This window comes from Phalangium opilio, unplaced genomic scaffold, assembly GCF_054372755.1.
Source record: "Phalangium opilio isolate 3A_F unplaced genomic scaffold, DU_Popi_V2 ptg000090l_1, whole genome shotgun sequence".
NCBI classification, from domain to species: domain Eukaryota; kingdom Metazoa; phylum Arthropoda; class Arachnida; order Opiliones; family Phalangiidae; genus Phalangium; species Phalangium opilio.
The window spans coordinates 919,650-935,161 of NW_028324195.1; the positions used below are offsets into that span (position 1 = coordinate 919,650).

A 15,512-nucleotide genomic window follows, 5' to 3' on the forward strand; every position below is an offset into this window, starting at 1 on the left:
TACCCCTAGACCAACGGAACATGAGTGTAACAAAAACACGCACAACTTATAGGCCTAACCTGTAGTTAGTTGCATTTAAATAGTCACTAATTTAATTCTGCAAAAACTCGGGTCCGTCCGGGATTTTAACCCGGGACCACACACACCCGAAGCGAGTATCATACCCCTAGACCAACGGACCATGTATGACCCTGAAACATGCTCATCCCGTAGGCCTACCTTGTTGTTAGTTGTGTTTAAATAGTCGCTAAATTACTTCTGCAAAACTCGGGTCCGTCCGGGATTTGAACCCGGGACCACTCACACCCTAAGCGAGTATATACCCTTAGACCAACGGACGAAGTATGACAATGAAACATGCTCAGCTCGTAGGCCTACAATTTAATTAGGTGCATTTAAATAGTCGCTAAATTACTTCTGCAAAACTCGGGTCCGTCCGGGATCTGAACCCGGGACCACTCGCACCCTAAGCGAGTATCATACCCCTAGACCTACGGACCATGAGTGTAACAAAAACACGCTCAACTTATAGGCCTAACCTTTAGTTAGTTGCATTTAAATAGTCACTAATTTACTTCTGCAAAAACTCGGGTCCGTCCGGGATTTGAACCCGGGACCACTCACACCCGAAGCGAGTATCATACTCCTAGACCAACGGATCATGTATGACCCTGAAACATGCTCATCCCGTAGGCCTACCTTGTTGTTAGTTGTGTTTAAATAGTCACTAAATAACTTCTGCAAAAACTCGGGTCCGTCCGGGATTTGAACCCGGTACCACTCGCACCCTAAGCGAGTATCATACCCCTAGACCAACGGACCATGTATGACCCTGAAACATGCTCATCCCGTAGGCCTACCTTGTTGTTAGTTGTGTTTAAATAGTCACTAAATAACTTCTGCAAAAACTCGGGTCCGTCTGGGATTTGAACCCGGGACCACTCGCACCCTAAGCGAGTATCATACCCCTAGACCAACGGAACATGAGTGTAACAAAAACACGCACAACTTATAGGCCTAACCTGTAGTTAGTTGCATTTAAATAGTCACTAATTTACTTCTGCAAAACACGGGTCCGTCCGGGATTTGAACCCGGGACCACTCGCACCCTAAGCGAGTATCATACCCCTAGACCAACGGACCATGAGTGTAACAAAAACACGCTCAACTTATAGGCCTAACCTGTAGTTAGTTGCATTTAAATAGTCACTAATTTACGTCTGCAAAAACTCGGGTCCGTCCGGGATTTGAACCCGGGACCACTCACACCCAAAGCGAGTATCATATTCTTAGACCAACGGACGAAAAATGACAATGAAACATGCTAAGCTCGTAGGCCTACAATTTAACTAGTTGCTTTTAAGTAGTCGCTAAAATACTTCTGCAAAACTCGGGCCCGTCCGGGATTTGAACCCGGGACCACTCACACCCTAAGCGAGTATCATACCCTTAGACCAACGGACGAAGTATGACAATGAAACATGCTCAGCTCGAAGGCCTACAATTTAATTAGGTGCATGTAAATAGTCGCTAAATTACTTCTGCAAAACTCCGGTCCGTCCGGGATTTGAACCAGGGACCACTCACACCCGAAGCGAGTATCATACTCCTAGACCAACGGACCATGTATAACCCTGAAACATGCTCATCCCGTAGGCCTACCTTGTTGTTAGTTGCATTTAAATAGTCGCTAAATTACTTCTGCAAAAACTCGGGTCCGTCCGGGATTTGAACCAGGGACCACTCACACCCGAAGCGAGTATCATACTCCTAGACCAACGGACCATGTATAACCCTGAAACATGCTCATCCCGTAGGCCTACCTTGTTGTTAGTTGCATTTAAATAGTCGCTAAATTACTTCTGCAAAAACTCGGGTCCGTCCGTGATTTGAACCCGGGACAACTCGCACCCGAAGCGAGTATCATACCCTTAGACCAACGGACGAAAAATGACAATGAAACATGCTCAGCTCGTAGGCCTACAATTTAACTAGTTGCATTTAAATAGTCGCTAAATTACTTCTGGAAAAACTCGGGACCGTCCGGGATTTAAACCCGGGACCACTCACACCCTAAGCGAGTATCATACCCTTAGACCAACGGACGAAGTATGACAATGAAACATGCTCAGCTTGAAGGCCTACAATTTAATTAGGTGCATTTAAATAGTCGCTAAATTACTTCTGCAAAACTCGGGTCCGTCCGGGAATTTAACCAGGGACCACTCACACCCGAAGCGAGTATCATACTCCTAGACCAACGGACCATGTATGACCCTGAAACATGCTCATCCCGTAGGCCTACCTTGTTGTTAGTTGTGTTTAAATAGTCACTAAATTACTTCTGCAAAAACTCGGGTCCGTCCGTGATTTGAACCCGGGACTACTCGCACCCTAAGCGAGTATCATACCCCTAGACCAACGGACCATGAGTGTAACAAAAACACGCTCAACTTATAGGCCTAACCTGTAGTTAGTTGCATTTAAATAGTCACTAATTTACGTCTGCAAAAACTCGGGTCCGTCCGGGATTTGAACCCGGGACCACTCACACCCGAAGCGAGTATCATACCCTTAGACCAACGGACGAAAAATGACAATGAAACATGCTCAGCTCGTAGGCCTACAATTTAACTAGTTGCATTTAAATAGTCGCTAAATTACTTCTGGAAAAACTCGGGACCGTCCGGGATTTAAACCCGGGACCACTCACACCCTAAGCGAGTATCATACCCTTAGACCAACGGACGAAGTATGACAATGAAACATGCTCAGCTTGAAGGCCTACAATTTAATTAGGTGCATTTAAATAGTCGCTAAATTACTTCTGCAAAACTCGGGTCCGTCCGGGAATTTAACCAGGGACCACTCACACCCGAAGCGAGTATCATACTCCTAGACCAACGGACCATGTATGACCCTGAAACATGCTCATCCCGTAGGCCTACCTTGTTGTTAGTTGTGTTTAAATAGTCACTAAATTACTTCTGCAAAAACTCGGGTCCGTCCGTGATTTGAACCCGGGACTACTCGCACCCTAAGCGAGTATCATACCCCTAGACCAACGGACCATGAGTGTAACAAAAACACGCTCAACTTATAGGCCTAACCTGTAGTTAGTTGCATTTAAATAGTCACTAATTTACGTCTGCAAAAACTCGGGTCCGTCCGGGATTTGAACCCGGGACCACTCACACCCGAAGCGAGTATCATACCCTTAGACCAACGGACGAAAAATGACAATGAAACATGCTCAGCTCGTAGGCCTACAATTTAACTAGTTGCATTTAAATAGTCGCTAAATTACTTCTGGAAAAACTCGGGACCGTCCGGGATTTAAACCCGGGACCACTCACACCCTAAGCGAGTATCATACCCTTAGACCAACGGACGAAGTATGACAATGAAACATGCTCAGCTCGAAGGCCTACAATTTAATTAGGTGCATGTAAATAGTCGCTAAATTACTTCTGCAAAACTCGGGTCCGTCCGGGATTTGAACCAGGGACCACTCACACCCGAAGCGAGTATCATACTCCTAGACCAACGGACCATGTATGACCCTGAAACATGCTCATCCCGTAGGCCTACCTTGTTGTTAGTTGCATTTAAATAGTCGCTAAATTACTTCTGCAAAAACTCGGGTCCGTCCGTGATTTGAACCCGGGACCACTCGCACCCTAAGCGAGTATCATACCCCTAGACCAACGGACCATGAGTGTAACAAAAACACGCTCAACTTATAGGCCTAACCTGTAGTTAGTTGCATTTAAATAGTCACTAATTTACGTCTGCAAAAACTCGGGTCCGTCCGGGATTTGAACCCGGGACCACTCACACCCGAAGCGAGTATCATACCCTTAGACCAACGGACGAAAAATGACAATGAAACATGCTCAGCTCGTAGGCCTACAATTTAACTAGTTGCATTTAAATAGTCGCTAAATTACTTCTGGAAAAACTCGGGACCGTCCGGGATTTAAACCCGGGACCACTCACACCCTAAGCGAGTATCATACCCTTAGACCAACGGACGAAGTATGACAATGAAACATGCTCAGCTTGAAGGCCTACAATTTAATTAGGTGCATTTAAATAGTCGCTAAATTACTTCTGCAAAACTCGGGTCCGTCCGGGATTAGAACCCGGGACCACTCACTCCCGAAGCGAGTATCATACCCCTAGACCAACGGAACTGTATGACACTGAAACATGCTAAACTAATAGGCCTACAATTTTACTATTTGTGTTTAAATAGTCAATTACTTCTGCAAAACTCCGGTCCGTCCGGGATTTGAACCAGGGACCACTCACACCCGAAGCGAGTATCATACTCCTAGACCAACGGACCATGTATGACCCTGAAACATGCTCATCCCGTAGGCCTACCTTGTTGTTAGTTGTGTTTAAATAGTCACTAAATTACTTCTGCAAAAACTCGGGTCCGTCCGTGATTTGAACCCGGGACCACTCGCACCCTAAGCGAGTATCATACCCCTAGACCAACGGACCATGAGTGTAACAAAAACACGCTCAACTTATAGGCCTAACCTGTAGTTAGTTGCATTTAAATAGTCACTAATTTACTTCTGCAAAACTCGGGTCCGTCCGGGATTTGAACCCGGGACCACTCGTACCCTAAGCGAGTATCATACCCCCAGACCAACGGGCCATGAGTGTAACAAAAACACGCTCAACTTATATTCCTAACCTGTAGTTAGTTGCATTTAAATAGTCACTAATTTACTTCTGCAAAACTCGGGTCCGTCCGGGATTTGAACCCGGGACCACTCGCACCCTAAGCGAGTATCATACCCCTAAACCAACGGACCATGAGTGTAAGAAAAAAACGCTCAACTTATAGGCCTAACCTGTGGTTAGTTGCATTTAAATATCCACTAATTTACTTCTGCAAAAACTCGGGTCCGTCCGGGATTTGAACCCGGGACCACTCACACCCGAAGCGAGTATCATACCCTTAGACCAACGGACGAAAAATGACAATGAAACATGCTCAGCTCGTAGGCCTACAATTTAACTAGTTGCATTTAAATAGTCGCTAAATTACTTCTGGAAAAACTCGGGTCCGTCCGGGATTTGAACCCGGGACCACTCACACCCAAAGCGAGTATCATATTCTTAGACCAACGGACGAAAAATGACAATGAAACATGCTAAGCTCGTAGGCCTACAATTTAACTAGTTGCTTTTAAGTAGTCGCTAAAATACTTCTGCAAAACTCGGGCCCGTCCGGGATTTGAACCCGGGACCACTCACACCCTAAGCGAGTATCATACCCTTAGACCAACGGAAGAAGTATGACAATGAAACATGCTCAGCTCGAAGGCCTACAATTTAATTAGGTGCATTTAAATAGTCGCTAAATTACTTCTGCAAAACTCGGGTCCGTCCGGGATTTGAACCAGGGACCACTCACACCGGAAGCGAGTATCATACTCCTAGACCAACGGACCATGTATGACCCTGAAACATGCTCATCCCGTAGGCCTACCTTGTTGTTAGTTGTGTTTAAATAGTCACTAAATTACTTCTGCAAAAACTCGGGTCCGTCCGTGATTTGAACCCGGGACCACTCGCACCCTAAGCGAGTATCATACCCCTAGACCAACGGACCATGAGTGTAACAAAAACACGCTCAATTTATAGGCCTAACCTGTAGTTAGTTGCATTTAAATAGTCACTAATTTACTTCTGCAAAACTCGGGTCCGCCCGGGATTTGAACCCGGGACCACTCGTACCCTAAGCGAGTATCATACCCCCAGACCAACGGGCCATGAGTGTAACAAAAACACGCTCAACTTATAGGCCTAACCTGTAGTTAGTTGCATTTAAATAGTCACTAATTTACTTCTGCAAAACTCGGGTCCGTCCGGGATTTGAACCCGAGACCACTCGCACCCTAAGCGAGTATCATACCCCTAAACCAACGGACCATGTGTGTAACAAAAACACGCTCAACTTATAGGCCTTCCCTGTAGTTAGTTGCATTTAAATAGTCACTAATTTAATTCTGCAAAAACTCGGGTCCGTCCGGGATTTTAACCCGGGACCACACACACCCGAAGCGAGCATCATACCCCTAGACCAACGGACCATGTATGACCCTGAAACATGCTCATCCCGTAGGCCTACCTTGTTGTTAGTTGTGTTTAAATAGTCACTAAATTACTTCTGCAAAAACTCGGGTCCGTCCGGGATTTGAACCCGGGACCACTCGCACCCTAAGCCAGTATCATACCCCTAGACCAACGGACCATGTATGACCCTGAAACATGCTCATCCTGTAGGCCTACCTTGTTGTTAGTTGTGTTTAAATAGTCACTAAATAACTTCTGCAAAAACTCGGGTCCGTCCGGGATTTGAACCCGGGACCACTCGCACCCTAAGTGAGTATCATACCCCTAGACCAACGGAACATGAGTGTAACAAAAACACGCTCAACTTATAGGCCTAACCTGTAGTTAGTTGCATTTAAATAGTCACTAATTTACGTCTGCAAAAACTCGGGTCCGTCCGGGATTTGAACCCGGGACCACTCACACCCGAAGCGAGTATCATACCCTTAGACCAACGGACGAAAAATGACAATGAAACATGCTCAGCTCGTAGGCCTACAATTTAACTAGTTGCATTTAAATAGTCGCTAAATTACTTCTGGAAAAACTCGCGACCGTCCGGGATTTAAACCCGGGACCACTCACACCCTAAGCGAGTATCATACCCTTAGACCAACGGACGAAGTATGACAATGAAACATGCTCAGCTCGAAGGCCTACAATTTAATTAGGTGCATTTAAATAGTCGCTAAATTACTTCTGCAAAACTCGGGTCCGTCCGGGATTTGAACCCGGGACCACTCACACCCTAAGCGAGTATCATACCCTTAGACCAACGGACGAAAAATGACAATGAAACTTGCTCAGCTCGTAGGCCTACAATTTAACTAGTTGCATTTAAATAGTCGCTAAATCACTTCTGGAAAAACTCGGGTCCGTCCGGGATTTGAACCCGGGACCACTCACACCCTAAGCGAGTATCATACCCTTAGACCAACGGACGAAGTATGACAATGAAACATGCTCAGCTCGTAGGCCTACAATTTAATTAGGTGCATTTAAATAGTCGCTAAATTACTTCTGCAAAACTCGGGTCCGTCCGGGATCTGAACCCGGGACCACTCGCACCCTAAGCGAGTATCATACCCCTAGACCAACGGACCATGAGTGTAACAAAAACACGCTCAACTTATAGGCCTAACCTTTAGTTAGTTGCATTTAAATAGTCACTAATTTACTTCTGCAAAAACTCGGGCCCGTCCGGGATTTGAACCCGGGACCACTCACACCCGAAGCGAGTATCATCCTCCTAGACCAACGGACCATCTATGACCCTGAAACATGCTCATCCTGTAGGCCTACCTTGTTGTTAGTTGTGTTTAAATAGTCACTAAATTACTTCTGCAAAAACTCGGGTCCGTCCGTGATTTGAACCCGAGACCACTCGCACCCTAAGCGAGTATCATACTCCTAGACCAACGGACCATGTATGACCCTGAAACATGCTCATCCCGTAGGCCTACCTTGTTGTTAGTTGTGTTTAAATAGTCACTAAATTACTTCTGCAAAAACTCGGGTCCGTCCGTGATTTGAACCCGGGACCACTCGCACCCTAAGCGAGTATCATACCCCTAGACCAATGGACCATGGGTGTAACAAAAACACGCTCAACTTATAGGCCTAACCTGTAGTTAGTTGCATTTAAATAGTCACTAATTTACTTCTGCAAAACTCGGGTCCGTCCGGGATTTGAACCCGGGACCACTCGTACCCTAAGCGAGTATCATACCCCCAGACCAACGGGCCATGAGTGTAACAAAAACACGCTCAACTTATAGGCCTAACCTGTAGTTAGTTGCATTTAAATAGTCACTAATTTACTTCTGCAAAACTCGGGTCCGTCCGGGATTTGAACCCGGGACCACTCGCACCCTAAGCGAGTATCATACCCCTAAACCAACGGACCATGAGTGTAACAAAAAAATGCTCAACTTATAGGCCTAACCTGTGGTTAGTTGCATTTAAATAGTCACTAATTTACTTCTGCAAAAACTCGGGTCCGTCCGGGATTTGAACCCGGGACCACTCACACCCGAAGCGAGTATCATACCCTTAGACCAACGGACGAAAAATGACAATGAAACATGCTCAGCTCGTAGGCCTACAATTTAACTAGTTGCTTTTAAGTAGTCGCTAAAATACTTCTGCAAAACTCGGGCCCGTCCGGGATTTGAACCCGGGACCACTCGCACCCTAAGCGAGTATTATACCCTTAGACCAACGGACGAAAAATGACAATGAAACATGCTCAGCTCGTAGGCCTACAATTTAACTAGTTGCATTTAAATAGTCGCTAAATTACTTCTGGAAAAACTCGGGTCCGTCCGGGATTTGAACCGGGACCACTCACACCCAAAGCGAGTATCATATTCTTAGACCAACGGACGAAAAATGACAATGAAACATGCTAAGCTCGTAGGCCTACAATTTAACTAGTTGCTTTTAAGTAGTCGCTAAAATACTTCTGCAAAACTCGGGCCCGTCCGGGATTTGAACCCGGGACCACTCGCACCCTAAGCGAGTATTATACCCCTAGACCAACGGACCATGTGTGTAACAAAAACACGCTCAACTTATAGGCCTTCCCTGTAGTTAGTTGCATTTAAATAGTCACTAATTTAATTCTGCAAAAACTCGGGTCCGTCCGGGATTTTAACCCGGGACCACACACACCCGAAGCGAGTATCATACCCCTAGACCAACGGACCATGTATGACCCTGAAACATGCTCATCCCGTAGGCCTACCTTGTTGTTAGTTGTGTTTAAATAGTCACTAAATTACTTCTGCAAAAACTCGGGTCCGTCCGGGATTTGAACCCGGGACCACTCGCACCCTAAGCGAGTATCATACCCCTAGACCAACGGACCATGTATGACCGTGAAACATGCTCATCCCGTAGGCCTACCTTGTTGTTAGTTGTGTTTAAATAGTCACTAAATAACTTCTGCAAAAACTCGGGTCCGTCCGGGATTTGAACCCGAGACCACTCGCACCCTAAGCGAGCATCATACCCCTAGACCAACGGACCATGTATGACCCTGAAACATGCTCATCCCGTAGGCCTACCTTGTTGTTAGTTGTGTTTAAATAGTCACTAAATTACTTCTGCAAAAACTCGGGTCCGTCCGAGATTTGAACCCGGGACCACTCGCACCCTAAGTGAGTATCATACCCCTAGACCAACGGAACATGAGTGTAACAAAAACACGCTCAACTTATAGGCCTAACCTGTAGTTAGTTGCATTTAAATAGTCACTAATTTACGTCTGCAAAAACTCGGGTCCGTCCGGGATTTGAACCCGGGACCACTCACACCCGAAGCGAGTATCATACCCTTAGACCAACGGACGAAAAATGACAATGAAACATGCTCAGCTCGTAGGCCTAGAATTTAACTAGTTGCTTTTAAGTAGTCGCTAAAATACTTCTGCAAAACTCGGGCCCGTCCGGGATTTGAACCCGGGACCACTCGCACCCTAAGCGAGTATTATACCCTTAGACCAACGGACGAAAAATGACAATGAAACATGCTCAGCTCGTAGGCCTAGAATTTAACTAGTTGCTTTTAAGTAGTCGCTAAAATACTTCTGCAAAACTCGGGCCCGTCCGGGATTTGAACCCGGGACCACTCGCACCCTAAGCGAGTATTATACCCTTAGACCAACGGACGAAAAATGACAATGAAACATGCTCAGCTCGTAGGCCTACAATTTAACTAGTTGCATTTAAATAGTCGCTAAATTACTTCTGGAAAAACTCGGGTCCGTCCGGGATTTGAACCCGGGACCACTCACACCCTAAGCGAGTATCATACCCTTAGACCAACGGACGAAGTATGACAATGAAACATGCTCAGCTCGTAGGCCTACAATTTAATTAGGTGCATTTAAATAGTCGCTAAATTACTTCTGCAAAACTCGGGTCCGTCCGGGATCTGAACCCGGGACCACTGGCACCCTTAGCGAGTATCATACCCTTGACCGACGGACCATGAGTGTAGCAAAAACACGCTCAACTTATAGGCCTAACCTTTAGTTAGTTGCATTTAAATAGTCACTAATTTACTTCTGCAAAAACTCGGGCCCGTCCGGGATTTGAACCCGGGACCACTCACACCCGAAGCGAGTATCATACCCTTAGACCAACGGACGAAAAATGACAATGAAACATGCTCAGCTCGTAGGCCTACAATTTAACTAGTTGCATTTAAATAGTCGCTAAATTACTTCTGGAAAAACTCGGGACCGTCCGGGATTTAAACCCGGGACCACTCACACCCTAAGCGAGTATCATACCCTTAGACCAACGGACGAAGTATGACAATGAAACATGCTCAGCTCGAAGGCCTACAATTTAATTAGGTGCATTTAAATAGTCGCTAAATTACTTCTGCAAAACTCGGGTCCGTCCGGGATTTGAACCCGGGACCACTCACACCCTAAGCGAGTATCATACCCTTAGACCAACGGACGAAAAATAACAATGAAACTTGCTCAGCTCGTAGGCCTACAATTTAATTAGGTGCATTTAAATAGTCGCTAAATTACTTCTGTAAAACTCGGGTCCGTCCGGGATCTGAACCCGGGACCACTCGCACCCTAAGCGAGTATCATACCCCTAGACCAACGGACCATGAGTGTAAGAAAAACACGCTCAACTTATAGGCCTAACCTTTAGTTAGTTGCATTTAAATAGTCACTAATTTACTTCTGCAAAAACTCGGGCCCGTCCGGGATTTGAACCCGGGACCACTCACACCCGAAGCGAGTATCATCCTCCTAGACCAACGGACCATGTATGACCCTGAAACATGCTCATCCCGTAGGCCTACCTTGTTGTTAGTTGTGTTTAAATAGTCACTAAATTACTTCTGCAAAAACTCGGGTCCGTCCGTGATTTGAACCCGGGACCACTCGCACCCTAAGCGAGTATCATACTCCTAGACCAACGGACCATGTATGACACTGAAACATGCTCATCCCGTAGGCCTACCTTGTTGTTAGTTGTGTTTAAATAGTCACTAAATTACTTCTGCAAAAACTCGGGTCCGTCCGTGATTTGAACCCGGGACCACTCGCACCCTAAGCGAGTATCATACCCCTAAACCAACGGACCATGAGTGTAACAAAAAAACGCTCAACTTATAGGCCTAACCTGTGGTTAGTTGCATTTAAATAGTCACTAATTTACTTCTGCAAAAACTCGGGTCCGTCCGGGATTTGAACCCGGGACCACTCACACCCGAAGCGAGTATCATACCCTTAGACCAACGGACGAAAAACTGACAATGAAACATGCTCAGCTCGTAGGCCTACAATTTAACTAGTTGCATTTAAATAGTCGCTAAATTACTTCTGGAAAAACTCGGGTCCGTCCGGGATTTGAACCCGGGACCACTCACACCCAAAGCGAGTATCATATTCTTAGACCAACGGACGAAAAATGACAATGAAACATGCTAAGCTCGTAGGCCTACAATTTAACTAGTTGCTTTTAAGTAGTCGCTAAAATACTTCTGCAAAACTCGGGCCCGTCCGTGATTTGAACCCGGGACCACTCGCACCCTAAGCGAGTATTATACCCCTAGACCAACGGACCATGTGTGTAACAAAAACACGCTCAACTTATAGAACTTCCCTGTAGTTAGTTGCATTTAAATAGTCACTAATTTAATTCTGCAAAAACTCGGGTCCGTCCGGGATTTTAACCCGGGACCACACACACCCGAAGCGAGTATCATACCCCTAGACCAACGGACCATGTATGACCCTGAAACATGCTCATCCCGTAGGCCTACCTTGTTGTTAGTTGTGTTTAAATAGTCACTAAATTACTTCTGCAAAAACTCGGGTCCGTCCGGGATTTGAACCCGGGACCACTCGCACCCTAAGCGAGTATCATACCCTTAGACCAACGGACGAAGTATGACAATGAAACATGCTCAGCTCGTAGGCCTACAACTTAATTAGGTGCATTTAAATAGTCGCTAATTTACTTCTGCAAAAACTCGGGTCCGTCCGGGATTTGAACCCGGGACCACTCACACCCGAAGCGAGTATCATACCCTTAGACCAACGGACGAAAAATTACAATGAAACATGCTCAGCTCGTAGGCCTACAATTTAACTAGTTGCATTTAAATAGTCGCTAAATTATTTCTGGAAAAACTCGGGTCCGTCCGGGATTTGAACCCGGGACCACTCACACCCAAAGCGAGTATCATATTCTTAGATCAACGGACGAAAAATGACAATGAAACATGCTAAGCTCGTAGGCCTACAATTTAACTAGTTGCTTTTAAGTAGTCGCTAAAATACTTCTGCAAAACTCGGGCCCGTCCGGGATTTGAACCCGGGAACTCTCGCACCCTAAGCGAGTATCATACCCTTAGACCAACGGACCATGTATGACCCTGAAACATGCTCATCCCCTAGGCCTACCTTGATGTTAGTTGCGTTTTAATAGTCACTAAATTACTTCTGGAAAAACTCGGGTCCGTTCGGGATTTGAACCCGGGACCACTCACACCCTAAGCGAGTATCATACCCCTAGACCAACGGACCATGTATGACCCTGAAACATGCTCAGTTCGTAGGCCTGCAATTTAATTAGTTGCATTTAAATAGACGCTAAATTACTTCTGCAAAACTCGGGTCCGTCCGGGATTTGAACCCGGGACCACTCACACCCTAAGCGAGTATCATACCCCTAGACCAACGGACGAAGTATGACAATGAAACATGCTCAGCTCGTAGGCCTGCAATTTAATTAGTTGCATTTAAATAGACGCTAAATTACTTCTGGAAAACTCGATTCCGTCCAGGACTTAAACCCGGGACCACTCACACCCGAAGCGAGTATCATACCCCTAGACCAACGGACCATGTATGATTCTGAAACATGCTCATCCCGTAGGCCTACCTTGATGTTAGTTGCGTTTAAATAGTCACTTAATAACTTCTGGTAAAACTCGGGTCCGTCCGGGATTTGAACCCAGAACCATTCACACCCTAAGCGAGTATCATACCCTTAGACCAACGGACGAAAAATGACAATAAAACATGCTCAGCTCGTAGGCCTACAATTTAATTAGTTGCATTTAAATTGTCGCTAATTTACTTCTGGTAAAACTCGGGTCCGTTTGTCCAGGATTTGAACCCGGGACCACTCACACCCTAAGCGAGTATTATACCCTTAGACCAACGGACGAAAAATGACAATGAAACATGCTCAGCTCGTAGGCCTACAATTTAACTTGTTGCATTTAAATAGTCGCTAAATTACTTCTGGAAAAACTCGGGTCCGTCCGTCCAGGATTTGAACCCGGGACCACTCACACCCTAAGCGAGTATCATACCCTTAGACCAACTGACGAAGTATGACAATGAAACATGCTCAGATCGTAGGCCTACAATTTAATTAGGTGCATTTAAATAGTCGCTAAATTAATTCTGCAAAACTCGACTCCGTCCGGGATTTGAACCCGGGACCACTCGCATCCTAAGCGAGTATCAAACCCCTAGACCAACGGACCATGTGTGTTACATAACAACCCGCTCAACTTATAGGCCTACCCTGTAGTTAGTTGCATTTAAATAGTCACTAATTGACTTCTGCAAAAACTCGGGTCCGTCCGGGATTTGATCCCGGGACCACTCACACCCTAAGCGAGTATCATACCCTTTGACCAACGGACGAAAAATGACAATGAAACATGCTCAGCTCGTAGGCCTACAATTTAACTAGTTGCATTTAAATAGTCGCTAAATTACTTCTGGAAAAACTCGGGTCCGTCCGTCCAGGATTTGAACCCGGGACCACTCACACCCTAAGCGAGTATCATACCCTTAGACCAACGGACGAAGTATGACCCTGAAACATGTTCAGCTCTTAGGCCTGCAATTTAATTAGTTGCATTTAAATAGACGCTAAATTACTTCTGCAAAACTCGGTGCCGTCAAGGATTTGAACCCGGGACCACTCACACCCGAAGCAAGTATCATACCCCTAGACCAACGGACCATGTATGACCCTGAAACATGCTCATCCCTAGGCCTACCTTGATGTTAGTTGCGTTTTAATAGTCACTAAATTACTACTGGAAAAACTCGGGTCCGTTCGGGATTTGAACCCGGGACCACTCACACCCAAAGCGAGTATCATACCCCTAGACCAACGGACCATGTATGACCCTGAAACATGCTCAGTTCGTAGGCCTGCAATTTAATTAGTTGCATTTAAATAGACGCTAAATTACTTCTGCAAAACTCGGGTCCGTCCGGGATTTGAACCCGGGACCACTCACACCCTAAGCGAGTATCATACCCCTAGACCAACGGACGAAGTATGACAATGAAACATGCTCAGCTCGTAGGCCTGCAATTTAATTAGTTGCATTTAAATAGACGCTAAATTACTTCTGCAAAACTCGTTTCCGTCCAGGATTTGAACCCGGGACCACTCACAAACGAAGAGAGTATCATACCCCTAGACCAACGGACCATGTATGACCCTGAAACATGCTCAGTTCGTAGGCCTGCAATTTAATTAGTTGCATTTAAATAGACGCTAAATTACTTCTGCAAAACTCGGGTACGTCCGGGATTTGAACCCGGGACCACTCACACCCTAAGCGAGTATCATACCCTTAGACCAACGGACGAAAAATGACAATGAAACATGCTCAACTCGTAGGCCTACAATTTAACTAGTTGCATTTAAATAGTCCCTAAATTACTTCTGGAAAAACTCGGGTCCGTTTGTCCAGGATTTGAACCCGGGACCACTCACACCCTAAGCGAGTATTATACCCTTAGACCAACGGACGAAAAATGACAATGAAACATGCTCAGCTCGTAGGCCTACAATTTAACTAGTTGCATTTAAATAGTCGCTAAATTACTTCTGGAAAAACTCGGGTCCGTCCGTCCAGGATTTGAACCCGGGACCACTCACACCCTAAGCGAGTATCATACCCTTAGACCAACGGACGAAAAATGACAATGAAACATGCTCAGCTCGTAGGCCTACAATTTAACTAGTTGCATTTAAATAGTCGCTAAATTACTTCTGGAAAAACTCGGGTCCGTCTGTCCAGGATTTGAACCCGGGACCACTCACACCCTAAGCGAGTATCATACCCTTAGACCAACGGACGAAGTATGACCCTGAAACATGCTCAGCTCTTAGGCCTGCAATTTAATTAGTTGCATTTAAATAGACGCTAAATTACTTCTGCAAAACTCGGTGCCGTCAAGGATTTGAACCCGGGACCACTCAGACCCGAAGCAAGTATCATACCCCTAGACCAACGGACCATGTATGACCCTGAAACATGCTCATCCCTAGGCCTACCTTGATGTTAGTTGCGTT

General features: G+C 45.7%; 21 non-coding genes across 21 annotated transcripts; all 21 read right to left on the reverse strand.

Moving 5' to 3' along the window:
* Positions 1-750: 750 nt before the first annotated feature.
* On the reverse strand, positions 751-822 carry TRNAP-AGG (transfer RNA proline (anticodon AGG)). The gene has a single exon. It is a non-coding gene; the product is annotated as a tRNA-Pro (tRNA).
* Positions 823-1,071: 249 nt separating this feature from the next.
* Positions 1,072-1,143, reverse strand: TRNAP-AGG (transfer RNA proline (anticodon AGG)). The gene has a single exon. It is a non-coding gene; the product is annotated as a tRNA-Pro (tRNA).
* Positions 1,144-3,642: 2,499 nt separating this feature from the next.
* TRNAP-AGG (transfer RNA proline (anticodon AGG)) lies at positions 3,643-3,714 on the reverse strand. Its single transcript has one exon. It is a non-coding gene; the product is annotated as a tRNA-Pro (tRNA).
* A 726-nt stretch (positions 3,715-4,440) lies between these two features.
* On the reverse strand, positions 4,441-4,512 carry TRNAP-AGG (transfer RNA proline (anticodon AGG)). The gene has a single exon. It is a non-coding gene; the product is annotated as a tRNA-Pro (tRNA).
* Positions 4,513-4,760: 248 nt separating this feature from the next.
* TRNAP-AGG (transfer RNA proline (anticodon AGG)) lies at positions 4,761-4,832 on the reverse strand. Its single transcript has one exon. It is a non-coding gene; the product is annotated as a tRNA-Pro (tRNA).
* Positions 4,833-5,563: 731 nt separating this feature from the next.
* Positions 5,564-5,635, reverse strand: TRNAP-AGG (transfer RNA proline (anticodon AGG)). The gene has a single exon. It is a non-coding gene; the product is annotated as a tRNA-Pro (tRNA).
* A 248-nt stretch (positions 5,636-5,883) lies between these two features.
* Positions 5,884-5,955, reverse strand: TRNAP-AGG (transfer RNA proline (anticodon AGG)). The gene has a single exon. It is a non-coding gene; the product is annotated as a tRNA-Pro (tRNA).
* A 250-nt stretch (positions 5,956-6,205) lies between these two features.
* Positions 6,206-6,277, reverse strand: TRNAP-AGG (transfer RNA proline (anticodon AGG)). Its single transcript has one exon. It is a non-coding gene; the product is annotated as a tRNA-Pro (tRNA).
* Positions 6,278-7,169: 892 nt separating this feature from the next.
* Positions 7,170-7,241, reverse strand: TRNAP-AGG (transfer RNA proline (anticodon AGG)). Its single transcript has one exon. It is a non-coding gene; the product is annotated as a tRNA-Pro (tRNA).
* Positions 7,242-7,972: 731 nt separating this feature from the next.
* TRNAP-AGG (transfer RNA proline (anticodon AGG)) lies at positions 7,973-8,044 on the reverse strand. Its single transcript has one exon. It is a non-coding gene; the product is annotated as a tRNA-Pro (tRNA).
* Positions 8,045-8,613: 569 nt separating this feature from the next.
* Positions 8,614-8,685, reverse strand: TRNAP-AGG (transfer RNA proline (anticodon AGG)). Its single transcript has one exon. It is a non-coding gene; the product is annotated as a tRNA-Pro (tRNA).
* A 250-nt stretch (positions 8,686-8,935) lies between these two features.
* TRNAP-AGG (transfer RNA proline (anticodon AGG)) lies at positions 8,936-9,007 on the reverse strand. Its single transcript has one exon. It is a non-coding gene; the product is annotated as a tRNA-Pro (tRNA).
* An 89-nt stretch (positions 9,008-9,096) lies between these two features.
* On the reverse strand, positions 9,097-9,168 carry TRNAP-AGG (transfer RNA proline (anticodon AGG)). Its single transcript has one exon. It is a non-coding gene; the product is annotated as a tRNA-Pro (tRNA).
* Positions 9,169-10,700: 1,532 nt separating this feature from the next.
* TRNAP-AGG (transfer RNA proline (anticodon AGG)) lies at positions 10,701-10,772 on the reverse strand. Its single transcript has one exon. It is a non-coding gene; the product is annotated as a tRNA-Pro (tRNA).
* A 411-nt stretch (positions 10,773-11,183) lies between these two features.
* TRNAP-AGG (transfer RNA proline (anticodon AGG)) lies at positions 11,184-11,255 on the reverse strand. The gene has a single exon. It is a non-coding gene; the product is annotated as a tRNA-Pro (tRNA).
* A 731-nt stretch (positions 11,256-11,986) lies between these two features.
* Positions 11,987-12,060, reverse strand: TRNAP-AGG (transfer RNA proline (anticodon AGG)). The gene has a single exon. It is a non-coding gene; the product is annotated as a tRNA-Pro (tRNA).
* A 410-nt stretch (positions 12,061-12,470) lies between these two features.
* TRNAP-AGG (transfer RNA proline (anticodon AGG)) lies at positions 12,471-12,542 on the reverse strand. Its single transcript has one exon. It is a non-coding gene; the product is annotated as a tRNA-Pro (tRNA).
* An 89-nt stretch (positions 12,543-12,631) lies between these two features.
* On the reverse strand, positions 12,632-12,703 carry TRNAP-AGG (transfer RNA proline (anticodon AGG)). The gene has a single exon. It is a non-coding gene; the product is annotated as a tRNA-Pro (tRNA).
* An 86-nt stretch (positions 12,704-12,789) lies between these two features.
* TRNAP-AGG (transfer RNA proline (anticodon AGG)) lies at positions 12,790-12,863 on the reverse strand. The gene has a single exon. It is a non-coding gene; the product is annotated as a tRNA-Pro (tRNA).
* Positions 12,864-13,601: 738 nt separating this feature from the next.
* Positions 13,602-13,674, reverse strand: TRNAP-AGG (transfer RNA proline (anticodon AGG)). The gene has a single exon. It is a non-coding gene; the product is annotated as a tRNA-Pro (tRNA).
* Positions 13,675-14,408: 734 nt separating this feature from the next.
* On the reverse strand, positions 14,409-14,482 carry TRNAP-AGG (transfer RNA proline (anticodon AGG)). The gene has a single exon. It is a non-coding gene; the product is annotated as a tRNA-Pro (tRNA).
* Positions 14,483-15,512: the final 1,030 nt, after the last annotated feature.